Source organism: Alligator sinensis, unplaced genomic scaffold (assembly GCF_000455745.1).
Source record: "Alligator sinensis unplaced genomic scaffold, ASM45574v1 scaffold471_2, whole genome shotgun sequence".
NCBI classification, from domain to species: domain Eukaryota; kingdom Metazoa; phylum Chordata; order Crocodylia; family Alligatoridae; genus Alligator; species Alligator sinensis.
Window position 1 is genome coordinate 1,981,181 of NW_005842143.1, and position 16,776 is coordinate 1,997,956.

The 16,776-nt window shown below is 48.9% G+C and overlaps 1 protein-coding gene and 1 long non-coding RNA gene across 7 annotated transcripts in view; one reads left to right on the forward strand and one right to left on the reverse strand.

The window, feature by feature from the left end:
• The window catches only part of KIAA1614 (KIAA1614 ortholog), a 51,549-nt gene extending 50,553 nt beyond the window's left edge, over positions 1 to 996 (reverse strand). For 2 of the 5 annotated variants that reach the window (XM_025206175.1, XM_006025398.3), the window contains exon 1: positions 77 to 995. The gene's annotated coding sequence lies outside the window, so the exon portion shown is untranslated. Of the gene's footprint in view, positions 1 to 76 lie in introns of all 5 variants that reach the window. The other 3 variants (XM_025206176.1, XM_025206177.1, XM_025206173.1) reach the window with 2 other exon arrangements.
• Positions 903 to 16,750, forward strand: LOC112550551. 2 transcript variants are annotated; one of them, XR_003094459.1, is made up of 6 exons: positions 903 to 1,016; positions 5,931 to 6,032; positions 12,697 to 12,813; positions 12,907 to 12,987; positions 15,198 to 15,306; positions 16,129 to 16,750. It is a non-coding gene; the product is annotated as an uncharacterized LOC112550551 (long non-coding RNA). The 2 variants fall into 2 exon arrangements; XR_003094458.1 differs by having other exon boundaries at positions 15,198 to 16,750.
• Positions 16,751 to 16,776: the final 26 nt, after the last annotated feature.

A 16,776-nucleotide genomic window follows, 5' to 3' on the forward strand; every position in this document is an offset into this window, starting at 1 on the left:
CCTAACCATGGGGAGGAGCTGATGGCTACAGAAGAGCCCCACCATTCTATTCAGTTCTCCCCATTTTCATACTCACCAAGCCCTTCTTGATTCGACTAGGAGGAGACTGCTGCTTCTGATGAGGGAGCGTGGGAGCTCTGCCCCTGCCAAAGTCTGTGCTGGGGAAAAGCTCTTCCCCAGCCTCCTTCCAAGTTCAGATTGTGTCACAAAACAAAAGTCTCTCCGTGAAACAGTGGGCCACACACAGGCTGCACCCCTGAGGGCTCCATTTCCCTGAGCCTGGATCCTGGAGGCCCCTGCCTGTAAGGCTAGAAAAGCTGCTAATACCAAGCCCTACTCCTCAAGACAGAGCAGGGGAGAAGTTAGCCCACTCCCTCAGACTCACTTTAGTTGGCGCCATTTCTATGTAATGCTGCTTAGGCAACACGCATGAGGCAGGAAAAATATCATCCCTTCCACCCCTAGATTTCTAACTGTTCATATTCGCGCTGTTAAAAAAAAAGCAGAGGGGGCAGAATTACACTCCAGAGACACAGAGCAAATATAAGCAGGCAGCCTGCGGGGAATTGCAGCAGGGCCCCAGCTTTGGGGGTCAGGCATTAGTGCAGAGAGATGGCAGCAAGACCCCAGCTGAGCCCCTCCCTGTCTGAAATCTCTCACGTTAAATGCAGCAGATTCTTCCTACCACCACACCCCTCAGAAAGAGCTGGAGCAAAGCAGCAAAAGGGGCTGGAAACTGAAAGAGGAAAATAAATAAATAAATAAATCCAAACCCTTTGCCAGAGCCTGAGCGCAGCTGCTTGGCTGAGTCTCCTCAGCAGCTGGGATGCCCTCTTTTCCCCCCTTCTCTCCTCCTCTCTCCAGCCTGCCTCGGCTTTCTCCAGTGACCCAGCTGCGGGTGAGCCAAGTGCGCCTTGGGAGCTGGGAATCAGCCCTGCGCTCACTGGAAGCCACATTCCAGGGCATTCAACCAAAAAAACACGCCAACCACAGACAGGAACAGGCAGCTATAGAAGGTAAGCCATGTTTGGAGGGGCCCACTGAGTCACCATGGCTACACACTTGCATAGCCACAGGGGAGGGAAGGAAGGTCTGCAAATCCTAGGCATTGGCCAAAGAGAGCCTGGCTTCCTGCAGGAGGATGAGTGTAATTCTACACCCAGAGCTGCCCAGAGCAAGGGAATGTGGAAGGAAGTTTCAAGGAAGGGGGATGGGAGGGAAGCTTGGCGGCCTTTGGCTGGTGCTCAGGAATGTCCTTTGTTTAGTCTCCATTTTTTGGAGGAGGCCAGTGAAAATTTTTAAGTCCCCTGGCCCGCAGGAGCATAACTCAGACCCCAGAAAGCATCGCTGCAAGTGAACAGAGGGCATTGCATTTGGATTTGGGGTTTTTCAAAAGGCAAAGGAGCCTTAGACCTCTCATTGCCTTATCAGTGTAACCTTGGAGAGACCCTCTCTCCAGAGGAGGATTCAGGCTCTGCATCCAGTCAGTGCCAGACTCTCCCCAAACAATACGAACTGTTCTGAGTGGGAAACAGATTTAGCAGCCACATTCATTACGTTCTAGCCTTGTAGGCCCTGTGCCTGGCCCAGTATCATAGCTGGGCATGGCAATTATCTGCTTATTCATGTCATGCCCCTTTTGTCCAACTTGCCCAGAAAGCTAGGGCGGGGCTTTAAAGCACAATCTTGTGGTTAGGCACTGAACTGGGACTCAGGTGAACTTTGTTCTTTGTCCTAGCTCTGCCATAGACTCCTTGTGTGATCTCAGGCAAGTATCACAAATCAAAAGTTTCACAACCGACTAATAATCTTTGGGTGCCCCCAATTTAAGACATCTTAAAGTAGACTTGCTTGCAGAAAGTGCTGACCACCCATTCCCCTCAAAGTTCCTGAAGTTGGGTACCCAGATACTGAGGTACCCAAAAATCATTACACACTTTGTAAATTCTAGGTCTTATTGCCCTTGCACCCCAGTTTCCTATTGGTAAAATGGGGATATTACCATTTCCTACCCTTCCTCCTTGTATTTATTTTGCCTGAAGAGACAGAAACCTTTCTGGGGTAGGGAGTGTGCCTGGGGGTACATCTACGCTGCATACTGCAGCAAAACACTGAGACATCCTAAGCTAGCTCTAAAAGAGCAGCCTAGTCATGGTACCACAGCGCTCTGCACAGGCTAATTTACCCTGCTGAATGTGCAGCACAGTCATGCCCTGTCCATGAACTATCATAATGCCTAGGAAAAGGGATTTTGTTCTCACTTTAGGCCTGTAGGGACTATTGTGATAAGAAACTATTCTTTTGTGCTTCTAGATTCAGGAGCAAAACACAGGACACAGCATGCCCTTCACAGGCCCATTAGGGAAGTATCTTATATACCAGAGCCAGCTTCTCTCTGCCCAACACAAACTTGATATTGCTTTTACTGTTAACTGCTGCAAAATATTACCCACATTGCCTACAACAGAGAGGAAAACAAGGGGGAAAGGGACTTCATCCTTCGTAAGGTAAAGATTCCCACAGACTTAGTCTCCTTCCAGCTGTTTTGTCTTTGCATCACATATTATCAAGACCAGCGCTATAGGTCTTGACACATCTAAATTCAGGGGTTCAATTTTACTCTTTTGCCATCTCCAGCTGCACTCCATGGACAATCCTCTCAGGACCTACTGGAGATGGCTGTGCATGTGGGAATCAGCTCAGATATCAAAGCTGTGGTTTGGTTTCTGTCACTTATTGCCATGGGAGATGCCAAGGCTGCAAAGAATCTGCTGATAAATGCCCACAGGAATGTGGACAACACCACAGCACAGCTCTCACCACAAGCAAGGTATCTCAGCAATCTTCTGTCAATCTGGATGTCTTACTTCAGATTGGCAAGAAAAAGTACCATAAAAAGCAGAGTCTCCATGAGACAGCATGATGTATTCCTTGTCTCCCAAAGACAAAGGATGCTCCCAAAGGGCTAGCCTACCTGCAGAGAGCAAACATAGCCGATTTAAATGAGAAGGACACAGGAAAAAAAGCCTCATAGTTCTACAGCTATATAGCACACTTGTCATTTGTAACCCTTTCCCCACCTGTACCAAACACCCCTCACAAACACAAAAGTAGCTAATTTTTAGTCAAACTGCTGCTTTCCTTTATTTCCAGGGCTTTTGTTTTTCTCCCTTCCATTTCTAAGAAATCACTTCTCAAGGCATGGTAGCTGGAGTATGCATATATTCCTGACAATAGTTCCCTCTTCAACAGTCACTCAAGCTATTTAATTCAGCAGTCACTTATGCTCAATAAATATGAGGAGGTAGCACACAACTCCTGTGGGCCCTGAATACCAAACCCTTAAGCAGGCCAAGAAAGTGCAATGTTCATGTCATATTGCCATGCTAGCTCTCCAGGTGACATTTCACTTCCTCTAACTTATTCCATCCCACCACTGAAACAGCTGCATCTGTAAAAATACAATTTGTCCCATAATATCTTATTGATTAGAAGAAATGTCTGTTAAGCTTTCAGGACGAAAATGCCCTTCCTTTGCTCTGGAAAGCAGCAGATAAAACCTAAACTAAATACACGTGGGGGGGTGTCAATAATACAGCCCACAGACTAAATCCAGTCTATAGAGTCCTATTATCCAGCCCCTGGTGTTGCCTGAGGGTCTCCAAGTGGACCCACAGGCAGTATATGGAGGCCCACTGGATTGCCCAACACATAGTGTCCGCTCAGGCCTCTCTGGGACTGCGTTGCACACAACGCCCGCTCCAGCCACTCCAAGACCATACCATATGTGATGCCCACTCCAAAGCATATCAGCTTTATCCTGGATCCAACAGTGTGGCACCAGAGCTGCCGCCATGTGCAGAACGGCTGCTGTGTGCAGTGTGGCTGTGAAGCAGGATCAGACTGCATGCAATATCCACTCTAGCTCCTTCAGGATGCACGCTGGATCCAACATATGGGGCCAGCCCACAGATCTGATTTGACTCGTTGACTGATCCTATGCCAATCATCCAGCCCTATGGACCAGATGAGTTTGATACCTGAATTAAGAGCTATGATTTGTTTTTAAGCCCATAATGTTAATGCAGTTGATCTCAAAAGGACAGCCTACTAGCTGAACCAACATGCTCTGAATGCAGTTAAACATACAGTACATTCCCTACAGCCAGAGCAAGCTTGGGACAGGAAAGCAGTATGAAAATAATCGTGAGACTTTCAGTGCATATAGCAGCAACACAATGTGTTCCTCTACAGTGTGTAAAATTGACAAGAAACCTGCCAATATCTGGGAAATAGCAGCAGCCCTCTTACAGAGTTCTATTATATTGGCAGTGATGCCTCACAGGAACCTTGGCTGATTTCACAGCCTGGGTACATAGAATATGAACATCCCCAAGAGATCTGGCATATCATACCAGACTCAAGTGCATATGGCATGCTAATAATACTGCCAGTCCCAAAGGCTCAGAAATCACAAGTGAGACCCCCCAAAATCTAGAGATTTTAAGAAATAATAAATCTGTGGATCACTCTGTCCTTTTTGGACTCACTTTTTCAACTTTTTCCTTTACAATCACAAGGACAAAGGTCTTTTTCTTTTAAATAAATGTGGCAGAGAGTCTCATCTGATCACCGGACCACAGAACTTCGAGCTTTAAGGAAAGTTGGTTCCACTGAGCTAATTCAAGCCAACCCAAGAAGAGACTGGGGACAACTATGTTCAAAAACTGGGCATCTGATTTTGGACTCAGTTTTCTGTCAAGCATGGATATGACAGTTGGTGGCAGGGGTGGAGAGAGAGAGAAGGGAGGAAAAATCATCCTTCCGTCTTCCTCCTCCTCACTACCCCTCTGCAGGGGATAGCATTTTGTTTTATACAATGTTTCCTGAGCCAATGTCACATCATTATGTGAGAGGACAAAGTCACTGGGACCCTCTCCAAGTGCCCCAGCTGGCCCTGCCTAAGGCCTGCCTGCATGCCAACAGTCTAGTCTCACAGAAGAAGTAGCAATAGCCACTGCTCTAACTGGAGGGACACCAAGGAAGAACCAGCTTTGTTCCACTCCCCTGTTTAATGAATTTCCTGAGAAAGAGAGAGAGCTGGAATTAATGATGCTGATAGGGTGGAAACTCTTTTCTACAATAAGTTAGTCCCTTTCCTCATTTTTGTATGTTCAAAGGCAATTTCCAGGTACCTTGGGCAACAGGAGACTGGCACACATGATATGCACGCAGCCAGTGGCAGCAGCTCTCCTCCACATGCTTTTGCTTCTGGTGTTTGGGTTTAGAGATATGTACTTACCTGTGTGGAAAAAAAAAATCACTTCTGGGCTGGCAGGCCTGAATCCTGCCTCAATTTCTTCAGTGAGATAACAGGAACACCCTGTGGTAAAGCGGGTTTGCATTTACTCCTTCAGGTACATTTGCTCCTCCAAACAAAACATGATACACAGTAGGTGCATCTACACGAGACACTATGTCACTGTAGCAACGTGCTACGGTGATATAATGTCGACGGTCACAAATCACGGTGCCACAGCTACATCACCGTAGCAATATGCTGCTTCACTATAGTGCATTGGTACACCGACATAGCGGCTAAAAATAACTGTGCTGCCTAAAGGAAGTACTAAATGATGGTGCAGTAACAACAGTGCTGTAGGGGCACGTGTAGACGCACCCAGTAGAAACTAGAGCTCATTTCTCAGGGAAAGTAGGACGCAAGATGCATATTTAGCAGGCTATATAAACACATGGGCTAGACTGCAGCCATGTTATGCAGTACTAACGCCAATTTGCAACAATCACCCGAAGACCCAGAAACAGGGTCTGAAATTCATTCTCTTGTTTTTCACTGAGAAACCCTCAAATCAGGAAGTGCCCTGCTGACTCAAAACAAGATTAAATGAAGCTCCTCCCCTCTCCAACAGGGTCAGGAAATGCTTGGCCAGCACACACCAGGCTGCACATCCCTGAATGACAGAAGCGGATTCAAAATGGATGGCTATTTTTCTGGAGACTAATTAGGCTGGGTAAGGAGAACACTCATAGAGGAAAGAGGAGGAAAACAGGCCAGAGTGGTAAAGTTTACACATATACCCATGCATTGTGTAGGCATCCAGGACGCAGATTCACCCAAAGGATAATCTGCAGTTTGCTTTCCAGTCAGTCCTAGTGCCATATCATACCCTCCTCTGTATTATACCAGTAGGGCACTCTGGCTTAGTCTCCTCACTATAGAATCCATCACTTGGCCCCTAAGCACAGATGTGCAAGAGAACAAAAAACAGTTCAAACAGGTCCAGAATCAGTCATACCACAAAGTGTAGATGGTGGTTTAAGGAAGTAGTGGTTCTTACCTGACAGCTACCAGGCAGTCCTTGTCCAAACCAGCTATCCACTGATTGACTGTGGATAGGCAATGATTGAGGGGGAGGGGAGATTCTCTCCAAATAACATGCAAGCCAGTCCTGGGTCTGCCTCAACTCCGTCCTGCTGCAGGCTCTGCCATCCCCAGAGTAGCAGAGCATCTGCTCTCAGGCTGCTGGTTTAATCTGAAGCTTTTGATATTTGTGATTGGTTTCATAATCCTCATCAAAAGGAAATCACCAGGATTATGAAATTCCTTTAATCGCCCTGCCCTGTACATGGCTGCCATCATCAGCACTAGTTGCAGAAATCAGTTTTATCTCCTTAAAACATCCCTAAACTGGCAGCTCCTTCTGAGCAGCCTGTGTGCGCCAGCAAGAGACCCTCTCCCAGGTCTTGTGGCAAGAAATACAGGACATTTCAATTTCCAAAATTGGCCCTGGTTTATAAATCTCAATCTCATCAGGCTGGAGAAAAGACAGAGGTCTGATTTTTCCCTGGGATTAGCAAACACTCTCAATCCAGAATTAGAATACCCCTTATAGTGCCAATGAGGACTACTGCTGTGCTCAAGTCTCAGTCAGCACTGACGGGAACTTTCTGCATTTCTATAAACTGCTTCTCTACAGCAGTTTTCAATACTGTTGCTACTTCTGGTGCTAGTGAGGTTGCTGAGACCTTTTTCAATGTGTCATCTAGACTTGGCAAAAGCAGCACTGGCAACCTTCATTAAAATACTGGTATTGAGTCTACACTCTTGATTCTTTAACAAGACTGGAGAAAAACACCTGGGTTTCAAGAGGTCCCAATCCAGTTAGGGATGAGGCAGTTAAGAATGAAATGTGATGTTGATTGTTGAGAGACAAAAGAGCAGAACTTGTGTGTGCAGTGCTGGCCTCTTAGCATATTTAAACACAGCTCATTTTGCTGCACAAAATTGACTATTCAATCATCTCTGCTTAAACACCACTCAGAAAGCCTGCTTTCTATGGCAGGGCAGTGTGCCATCTCACCAGGACAGTGTCCCAATCAGGAGAAATGGTTCAGCATGTTGGCAGCAAGCCAAAGCATTTTACATGTCCAATTTTGCACCTGCCAGTAAAAGCCTCTGGCCTCTCCCAGATCCTGACCCCTGCATTGAACCAAGGGATCCTCTAACCCAGGCCTCCCACACTGGCCATGTGGGGTCATGCAGGGCAACTGTTTACCTAAAGCAATAATCAGACAACAGCTTACTGTAGCGTTTCTTGACCTGTGGGTCGCAAGAATATTTGAAAGGGTTGTATGTCCCAGAAAATTGTGGGAAAGCATGGGTTTCCCCCTGCAGGCTGGCAGCACTCCAGCCTGCAAGAAGCTGATTTGGGCAATTGGAATCAGCAGGTGCACATGCACCTGCATGCACACATGCACATGGCTGGCATGCAGCCAGGCAGGATCATGGGAACAGCCCCAGGAGCTAGATGCAGGTAAGTGTATGTGGAGTGGGGGTTGGAGGTCCAAGGCTTGGGGACTGTCCGGGTATGTATGGGGTGGGTGTGGGTGGATGGGTGTGGATGTGGAGGGGATGGGTGTGTGAGGGGGAGGCAGGTGCCTGTGCCAGGGCAGGGGAGGCAGGGGACACAGCACCTGCCCTTTCAGGAGGGAAGTGGGGGGCCTTCAGGGGCGGATGGGAGCTGCATGGCTGGGCTGGTGGCACTGGGGCTGCTGCCTGTACTCACAGGGACAGGGCAGCCAGGAGATGGGACTCTGGGAGCGGGTGGAGCTGTGACCAGGCTGCTTGACATGGAAGGGGAGACCCAGCCCAGGGCACAGGGGATGCCACATGCCTCCCCTCCTTCTCCCTCCAGCCCATGCCAGGACAGACTCGCCCCACTGCTGCCCGCATGACCCAGAGCTGCTGCAGCCACCACACTCCAGCCTGTGTGGGACGGGGGCAGCAGGGAGCCCCCTCTGGCAGGGCTGGGAGGGGCAGGGCTGTAGGTTGGGAGGGACACCAGCATGGCCTGGGTGGGAGAGGGGGAAAGGGACTGGGGTTTCGGAGTGAGGGCACCAGCAGGGCCAGGGGGTTGTGGATAGGGAGGAAGTGAGGGACACTGGCAAGGCCAGGGGGCTGTGGGTGGGGAGTGAGGGGCAACACCAGAGCCACGGGCTTTGGGTGGGGAGTGAGGGGTACTAACAAGGCCAGTGGTCTGTGGGTAGGGAGTGAGGGATATGGGCAGGGCCAGGGAGCTGCAGATCAGGACTGGCCATCTATGTTTACAAATGGGTCCTGGTACAAATACAGTTGAAAACCATTGGCTTCGAGCACCTGACTATCTGTTTGTGACTGAGACTAGCCACAATTTAATATGTGACTTCATCCCCAAAGCAGTAGGCCAGGGGTGGGCAAAATATGGTCTGTGGGCCAGATCCAGCCCAACAGGCCATTCTAACCGGCTCACAGGACCCCTAAAACATTTAGAAAATGTATATTTATCTGCTCCTGGCTGCCTGTCAAAGATGACAGGAGCCAGGAGCAGTAGGACCCAGGAGAAGCTGGCAGGAACCAGCAACAAGGCCAGCCCTGCCCCCCCCGAATCGGAAGTCTCTTCCTGCTGCAGCTTTCAGGCTGTTCCAGCACTGTGTGGCTGCATTGCCAGATCATGGGAGCATGGGGCCCGTGCCAGTACCCTAGGGCCAGGAGCAGGAGGCAGGGTGGGAGGGGGAGAAAGAGAGACAGAGAGCAATGAGAGAGAGGGAGACTGTGTACGTGAGAGAGAGACTCTGTGCGTGTATGTGTGTGTGCAGTGAGGGAGGAGGAGAGAGAGAGTGTGTTCATAGGACAAGTCCCACATGCACACCCCACCATACACTCACACCCCCTGGCATGGCCATACACAAGGATCCCCACACCCCCTCACACACTCCAGCTCCCCTTCCCCACAAGCCCCATAGCCACCCACACCCCATGTTCACATACTCACCCACATGCTCCCTCACCCCACACTCACACCCTCCCCCTCCCCCACACACACACACACTACCAGTCCCCCACAAACCTATCCCCATGTCCCCCACCCCCCTCACAATATACAAGCGTAAGACTTAATTTTAAGCTATTGTGCATACACCTCTGTGTACACTGCATAAACACATGTAAATCAGAGCAAAAATATTTTTTGAAATAAAATTAATGAATGTTGTAGATGTTCGATTTTTAGAATATAATTTGGTATTTTTCAGGTTTTGAGATGGCAAAACCCTTTGCTGAAAGGAGAATTTCTGGGGGCAAGGGAAGGAACTTCTGGCAGCAAAGGTCAGGGGTTAGGGGGCGGGACTTCTGGTCACAAGATGGCGACTAGGGGGAAGGGCACCTGTCAAGGGATGAGGCTACCAATGCGGCCCTCGACAGCTTGCCATAAAACTCAGTAAGTAACCCCTCACCTGAAATAACTGCCCACCCCTGTGATAGGCACATTATATACCAAAATAATTACTGAATCCAGAATACCATACTGCACTGCGGGAGCAAGAATCCTTTCCTGCTAACACTAACCAAGACGTTCTCAGAATACAGGTTTCCCTTGCTTTATGCTGTATATATGTGTTCCTGGAAAACGTGCATAACTCAAATTTGCATAAAGGGAACCCACTTTACAATGTAACAACAGGGATACATTCCAAGACCTCAACTGTACTGACCCCCAGGCCCATTTCTACCACTTTTACAATGCAGTTTTGGTACTCACCAACAGCAGACAGTACACACAAGCACAGGGCACTATCATAATGGGGATGGCAACTATAGCAATATGTGTCACAGATGAGCGATGAGCACAGATCCACACTGGAGACTCTATTTTGGTGCGCACCACTCCCACGGTGTACCGCACAAAGCAGCTGACTGTGGGCCACCACACTGATCGTATAAGAGTGAATTTACCTTGCATATAATGAATTTTTGGTATAAAAAGGGTCATCACATAAAAGCGAATTCGCACATACAGAACCTGCATAAAGCGAGGGAAACCTGTACAGAAAACCCCTTATCCCTAAAGCTGGTCTATCTTTCTGAACAGCTTCTGCCTAGAACCTTTCTGGCCAGCTTCCTGCTGCAGATATGAAGTCAAAAGATGCATCCTCCCAGGTTCCCTTTTCAGTGTCTAGGAAGCCACCCTGCCCTGCTTTCACCTTTTGCAACGAGTTACAGTGCCAGTTGGATACACTTTGCCTGAGAAGGCAGAGGTCAGCCTCAACATGCAAGTCAAATGAAAGGGAAGAAAAGCAAAAGCTTCTCATAGTTGCAGTCTACTTATAAACGTGGGTGGGATACCAAAGTCCAGCTCAGTTTCCTATCAGTTAGCAGCACAGAGAGTCATAACAGTGTTCTAAATTAATTAATTACACGCAGAGCTGTGTGGGGACAAGTGCAGAGTTACCTTCCCTTTCATTTATTATGCAAGGGGCTCAAGTCTATCTTGATCTTGAGGGCCACAAGGACTTAAGTAACGTTAATAAGGCTTATCCAGCAGACAGTGTCCATTTCTTCACATTCCCTTTCTAATCAGCACGCTAACCTGGAAGGACTCATTGAGTCTCAGGAAGGCCCTTCATTCTCTTGTGCTCACTTGCTCTTGGGGATCTTCCTGCCACATTTCTATTCCCAGAGCCAACCCTTTATCCTTGGATGAGTGGGAATTCATTCCCTCTTCTTGCTCACCCAGACCTGAGCCTTTCCCAAACACAGCAATTAACTCCACTACTACTATGGTCTGCCACTACTGACTTGGAACATGTGTCCCAATCACCCAGTCACTGGCTTCCCTGCATGGGGGAATCCAGAAAAATCAGCACACACCCTTTCCTAAAAGAACCGGTCTTTGGTCCCTGTAGTGGAGAATCTCTGCTGTTACCTTCAGAAAATTCTCACCCTTTGCCTTGCAAAGACAGCCCTAAAAACATGAATCCATATAAAACAATTGCTTGATTAAAAAACATACATGCTTTTTTGCAGCAAGAGACAGGGAGAATAGAGGTCATAAGGAGGTCATAAAGATGACTCCTAGTCACAAGCTTTAAAGCAAGGCATATGGCAAAAAAATCTCTTCAAAAAATCCTCAGCCCAGCCCTATAAGTACATTTCTCCTGACTGCCAATCATGGATAGGAGATACCAATTCCAGTGGCAAAGTCATTGTCTAGCAGGATGCAAAGCAGCTTTTGAGCTGGCCTTAGGTGAAAAAAGTGCACCCAGCACTCAGAGATTGGGCAGGAATCCATGGCTTCACATTCCTTTGACAAGTGATGAGGTAGCAATAGCTAGCTCCTTTTATCTAGTCCTGCTAACATGAACTGCTGTCTCACTGAGGTCCAGCCTCTGTTCAGGCAAGTGCTGCTTCAGACAGGGCTTAGGAAAGCAGAAAAATGTGCTCCTGGCCCCAGGGTTGTAGCCAGAAATTACAACTGTGTACGCAGTGCTGCCAGACTGCTGCCCAACACAAGCGTCCTTTTGTCTGAGAGTTATTACGCGGAAATGTGTAAAATCAAGCAGTCAGATGGGGACGTGTGCGTGGGAGTTATGCTGGGAGTGCTGTGGAGGGAGCAGTTGCCCACCAGGGGTCCAAGGAGACATGGGGTCCAGGTGCAAGAAGGTACCTCACCCCAAGATATGCTAGCCCATTCCTGTGCTGAATAGTAAGTTTATTTCAGGGGCATTCTCTGCTCAGATTTCAGAGGTAATGCTGCACCATTTATCCAGGCATTCCCTTCCCAGGCAAGAGGCATACACCGATGCCCACCACCCTACAGCTACCACCACACTAAACCAAATATTCTCCACAACCCCTAGGTCTCCCATTCTCATTCACTGCCCTCATACCACCTCTTCTCCCAGCCCCATGAACGGCTGCACAGCAATTCCTGAAGCAGCCCACAGCCCAGTCTGATTTCTTCCTCTTCCCACAGCTCCACAAACAGCCTCATAGCGCACTGTGCAGCTCTTCACATGGCCCCTCAGCCCCGTACTCGATAGGAAAGTATAGGTGATACAGAGGGCTTGTCTACTTCCCCTGCAAACCACAGGCCCTCAGCTCCCCCACACCTACGTACAGCTTACCTGTGCCCCAGACCCCACCACAAGGCCTTAGAGCCTCAGATAACTTCAAAGTCCATCTCACCTATCCCTTCCCTCCCACTAGAAACAGTGTATACACTTGCTTTCCCTCCTGGTTGGCACCAAAGTCAAGGGGGTATGTGGCTGGAGGCTGGGCCTGCTTGAGCAGTTATTGGTGTGTGGGTATTTTTCTCCCACCACAGAAGGAAAATTTCACCATTTGTTTCTCCTTGTCAGTCTAGGGCTGTGTGAAGATGGAGGCAGATGCCGAGCACTATCAGATCACCCCATTTGGAAGTAGCGATTGATTTTCTTGGACAGCATCAGGTTCAAACAAGCAGCAAGTATTACAGAGTAAAGCAAGTTTGATACCCGTGGGCTGCTATCTGCCGAGGGGGTTGGGGGAAGGACTAACGGGAGCTTTCCTTACCTCTGATGTTATTACAGCCTGGAAATCACTCGTGTGGCAGGAGCTCCTTCACTCCTGCTCTTTCCATGAGGTGCGCAGGCAGGTGAACAGCAGCACTGGTATGTGGTGGGAATCCAGCCCTTTACCTATGCCCCTGTGTTAGAAAACAACAATACAGGCTCCCTTGAGCAGCTGGGCATACTCCTTCACTACTCTGCTGAGGAGGAGGGGAGAAAAGAAAGGCACAACCATCTAGGGGAACCATGGGAAAGGGAGGGTGGCAAGAGAAACAGCTACAGGGATAAGGGAGACAGAGATGAAAGGAGAAGGCACCAGACTGCAAAAAGGGTATTGGGGAAGCAGCCTTAGTAACAAGATAATTTTTCTAATAGCTGGCAGGCAAGCAATACTGAAAGCTTCTATACCCGTCACAGCAAGGTCAGGATTTATTTTAGTGACCCTCAGAAATGGGAGCTGAATTCCCCAGGGAGAGCACACACTCTCCCTGGTAGCTGGAGGCTTCAAGGTTCTCCTTGAAGTATCTCCCTTGTACTAACACAAATATTTAGTTTCGGCAGCTGTGAGCACTATATTTTGAAAGACAGACACAAAGCTAGAGCCCACTACATGTGACATGAAAAAGGCATGGATATTAAATTTTCCTGGGCTGGGCTGGGCTGCACCAGCAGGGAGAGCGGGGAGTTGGCCCGGCTCCACAGAGCCACCACCAGCTGGGACCCCATGCTCCTGCCACCCTGCTCTGGGCCCCGCCGGCACTGGCCCTGGGACACTGGTGTGGGCCCTGTGCTCCCGCTGGGTCCCCGCCCACTCAATCCCAGTGCCCCCCAGCCCTGCGGTACAGACAGGGGGCAGCACACAGCCCTGACCCCCTGCTCGCCAGCAGGGAAGAAGCTGGTGCTGAGCACAGGGAAAAGCAGCCCCTCACCTGCCCCATGGCCAGCGCTCCCTGCTGCAGTTGCTCACAGCCCACATGGGGCTGTCCTGAGCAGGCACAGGCAGCTCCACACGGGCTGCAAGTGGCTACAGTACAGGGCACCGGCCACAGGGTGAGTTAGGGGCCACTTTTCGCCATGCTCAGCACCAGCTGCTGTCCACCCAGAGTTCACACGCTGGGCAGCCCACAGGCGGTGGTGCAAACACTGCCCAGAGTGGCAAGCGGGTGGGCTGCAGCTGCTGTCGCCACGCACAGTCCCAAGGGGCGAGCCTGCAGCCGTGGGGGGCCCAGGCTGGTAGTGGGACTGGGTTACAAGGTGATGCTGAGTTGGAGGGGCGGGGTGGGGGAAGAAGCAACCCCTTGCCCGCCCTGTGGCCGGTGCCCCAAGCTGTAGCCACTCGCAACTCACCTGGAGCTGCCTGTGCCTGCTCTGGACAGCCCCGCACTGCGAGCAGCTGCAGCAGGGAGAGCTGGCCATGGGGCACGGAAGGGTCACTTTGCTCCATGCTGGGAAGGAGCCCGGGGAAAAGCTGAGCGCAGGGGGAGCAGCCCCTCTCCTGCCCCATGGCCAGCACTCCCTGCTGCAGTTACTCGCAGTCCGTCTGGAATAGGCACAGGCAGCCCCTGGTGGGCTGTGAGCAGCTGCAGTGCGGGGTGCCAGCCACAGGGCAGGCGAGAGGCCGCTCCTTCCCCCCCTCCCCCCGCTCACCTTTGCCCCGGGCCACTTTTCCCCAGGTTCCTTTCTTGCCCTTCCCCCCCACCTTCCCTGTGGTTCTAGCGTGGGGCAGCCACATGGTCCCAGGCCAGAAGCCCCTGCTGGCGCTTCTGGATGGTGGGGGGCAGGGCTGGGCGGGCCCTGCTGTTGTGGGAGCCCGCCAGGGCTTCTCTTGGGTCCTCCTGCCCTTGACTTCTGTCATTTTTAACAGAAACCAAGGGCAGAGAAATATTAATTTTCTAAAATTTTTAGGGGCTCCACGGGCCGGATAGAATGACCTCATGGGTCAGATCTGGCCTGCGGGCCATATTTTACCCACCCCTGCTGTATATCATGGAAACACATGGAAACCCCGGGGGGTGTGGAAGGAGAGAGAGAGAGTGCGTGCTACCTTCTTTATTAGCCCTCTGTTGTTACATGCTGAGCAGGGGAGAGTGTGTGCAACAAGCCTGTGGACAGCATGAAAAGTAATTACTGTATGTATTTTGCACTCACAGAATTGGAGAACGTATAAAAATATTGAAATTAAAAAAGGAACACAAAACATGTTTAATAAAAATAAACACAGTGGTGTGCCTGGGAAGGCTGGGATTTGAACCTCGGACCACTAGAGCTGTGCTTGCGTTTTGCACACTTCTGCACTGTCTTCCCTATAACAGGTTCCATAGTCCAGTAACATTGACAGGGCCATAGTGGACCACATTTCTGGTGTGATGGCAGATAGGAAAAACACACTAACACTGCAACAAAAGATTGAAGTCATCAAAGGTAATAAACAAGAGAAGTTAGATGCTAAACAGTCGACAGTTAAGTTTCAATGTAGTAAAATATAGATCTACAACATTTAAAAAAAATAAAGACAAGCTAAAGGTAGTGGTTGCCTAGTGAATGGCATGCAAAAAAAATAAAGTAAAAATCTCAGACTACAGGCAGCAAGGATTTGTTTACACATGGTTTGTGGATATCCATGCAAGAAATCTGCCTACGTCGGAAATGTTTCTTCAGTCAGGCAGAACTGGTCACGGAGAAACTTGCAACGCATAAGTTTAAAGCATCAAATGGATGGCTAGAGCTTCCAAAGCTGACACAACTTAACACTGAACCAGCATGAAGCAAGGCCAACATCAATGAAGAATCCATGAGTAAATGGTTAGATGGTGTCAAATTGCTGAGCAAAGATTACAAGCCTAGAAATTTAGTAAACTGTGATGAGACAGGATTGCTTTTAGAGCATTTCCTATTAAAACATTACAGTAACTTTGAAAACTGAAGAGTGTATTGGGAAAAGCAAGAGAGAGAGAGACTTATTGGTGTGTAGTTTTGTGGACAAAAACACTAGAGAAACCTTTGGTAACAGGGAAATCACTAAGTCCACAATGTTTCAAAAACATTAAGAAGGATGATTTGCCTGTAACTTGGTGTGCGAACAGGAAGGCACGGATGATGTCTACTTTAATGGAAAATTGGCTTCAAGATTTCAACAATAAAATAAAAAAAGAAAAATGTGAAGTCTTGTGTATTCCTTGATTAATACTGCATGACACACTACCCTAAAACTGTCAATTGTAAAGTTATTTTTTATCTTTGCAGCATGACTAGTGTCACACAACCAAGGCATCACAGTGTTAAGTGTCTAAAAGCTCACTGCACAAGGCTACTGCTGCAATCATTGTTGGCAAAAATATCACTGAACTTGCAAAGAAGACTTCTGTGCTGGATGCCATCTGCTGGATTTCTGTTGCTACAAACCAAGTTGGACCCGATAGCTTCACAAAATGTTTCCATAAAACTGGGTTTGCTTTTGAAGGAATGGGGACTGATGTGGAAAAGAGTTCCTTAGACAGGCCAATTGGTGACTTTAAAGAACTGATAGGTCAACGAACATGCAAAATGTTGACTCTATGGAGTACAATGACGTAGGTATGAAACTCAGCACAGAGTCTGGTTCCAAACCACAGAAGTACTGACTGCATGGGGGATCAGCAATGATAAACCAACAGAAGACGACGAAGTTGGTTGAAAAAGATAAGAAAAGAACTTCCGTGGAGCACTACAAAACACTGCTGCATGGAAGACTTTGCTATTCACATTAACATCCTAATACGATGAACGTGTTAACTGAATTGTACCCAGTTGCAGAAAAAAAGCTACTACTCCAGGCTTGTCCAACATATGGTCCATGGGCCGCCATGTGGCCCGCCAAGCCATTTTATCTGGCCCGCGGTGGCAGCGGCGCTG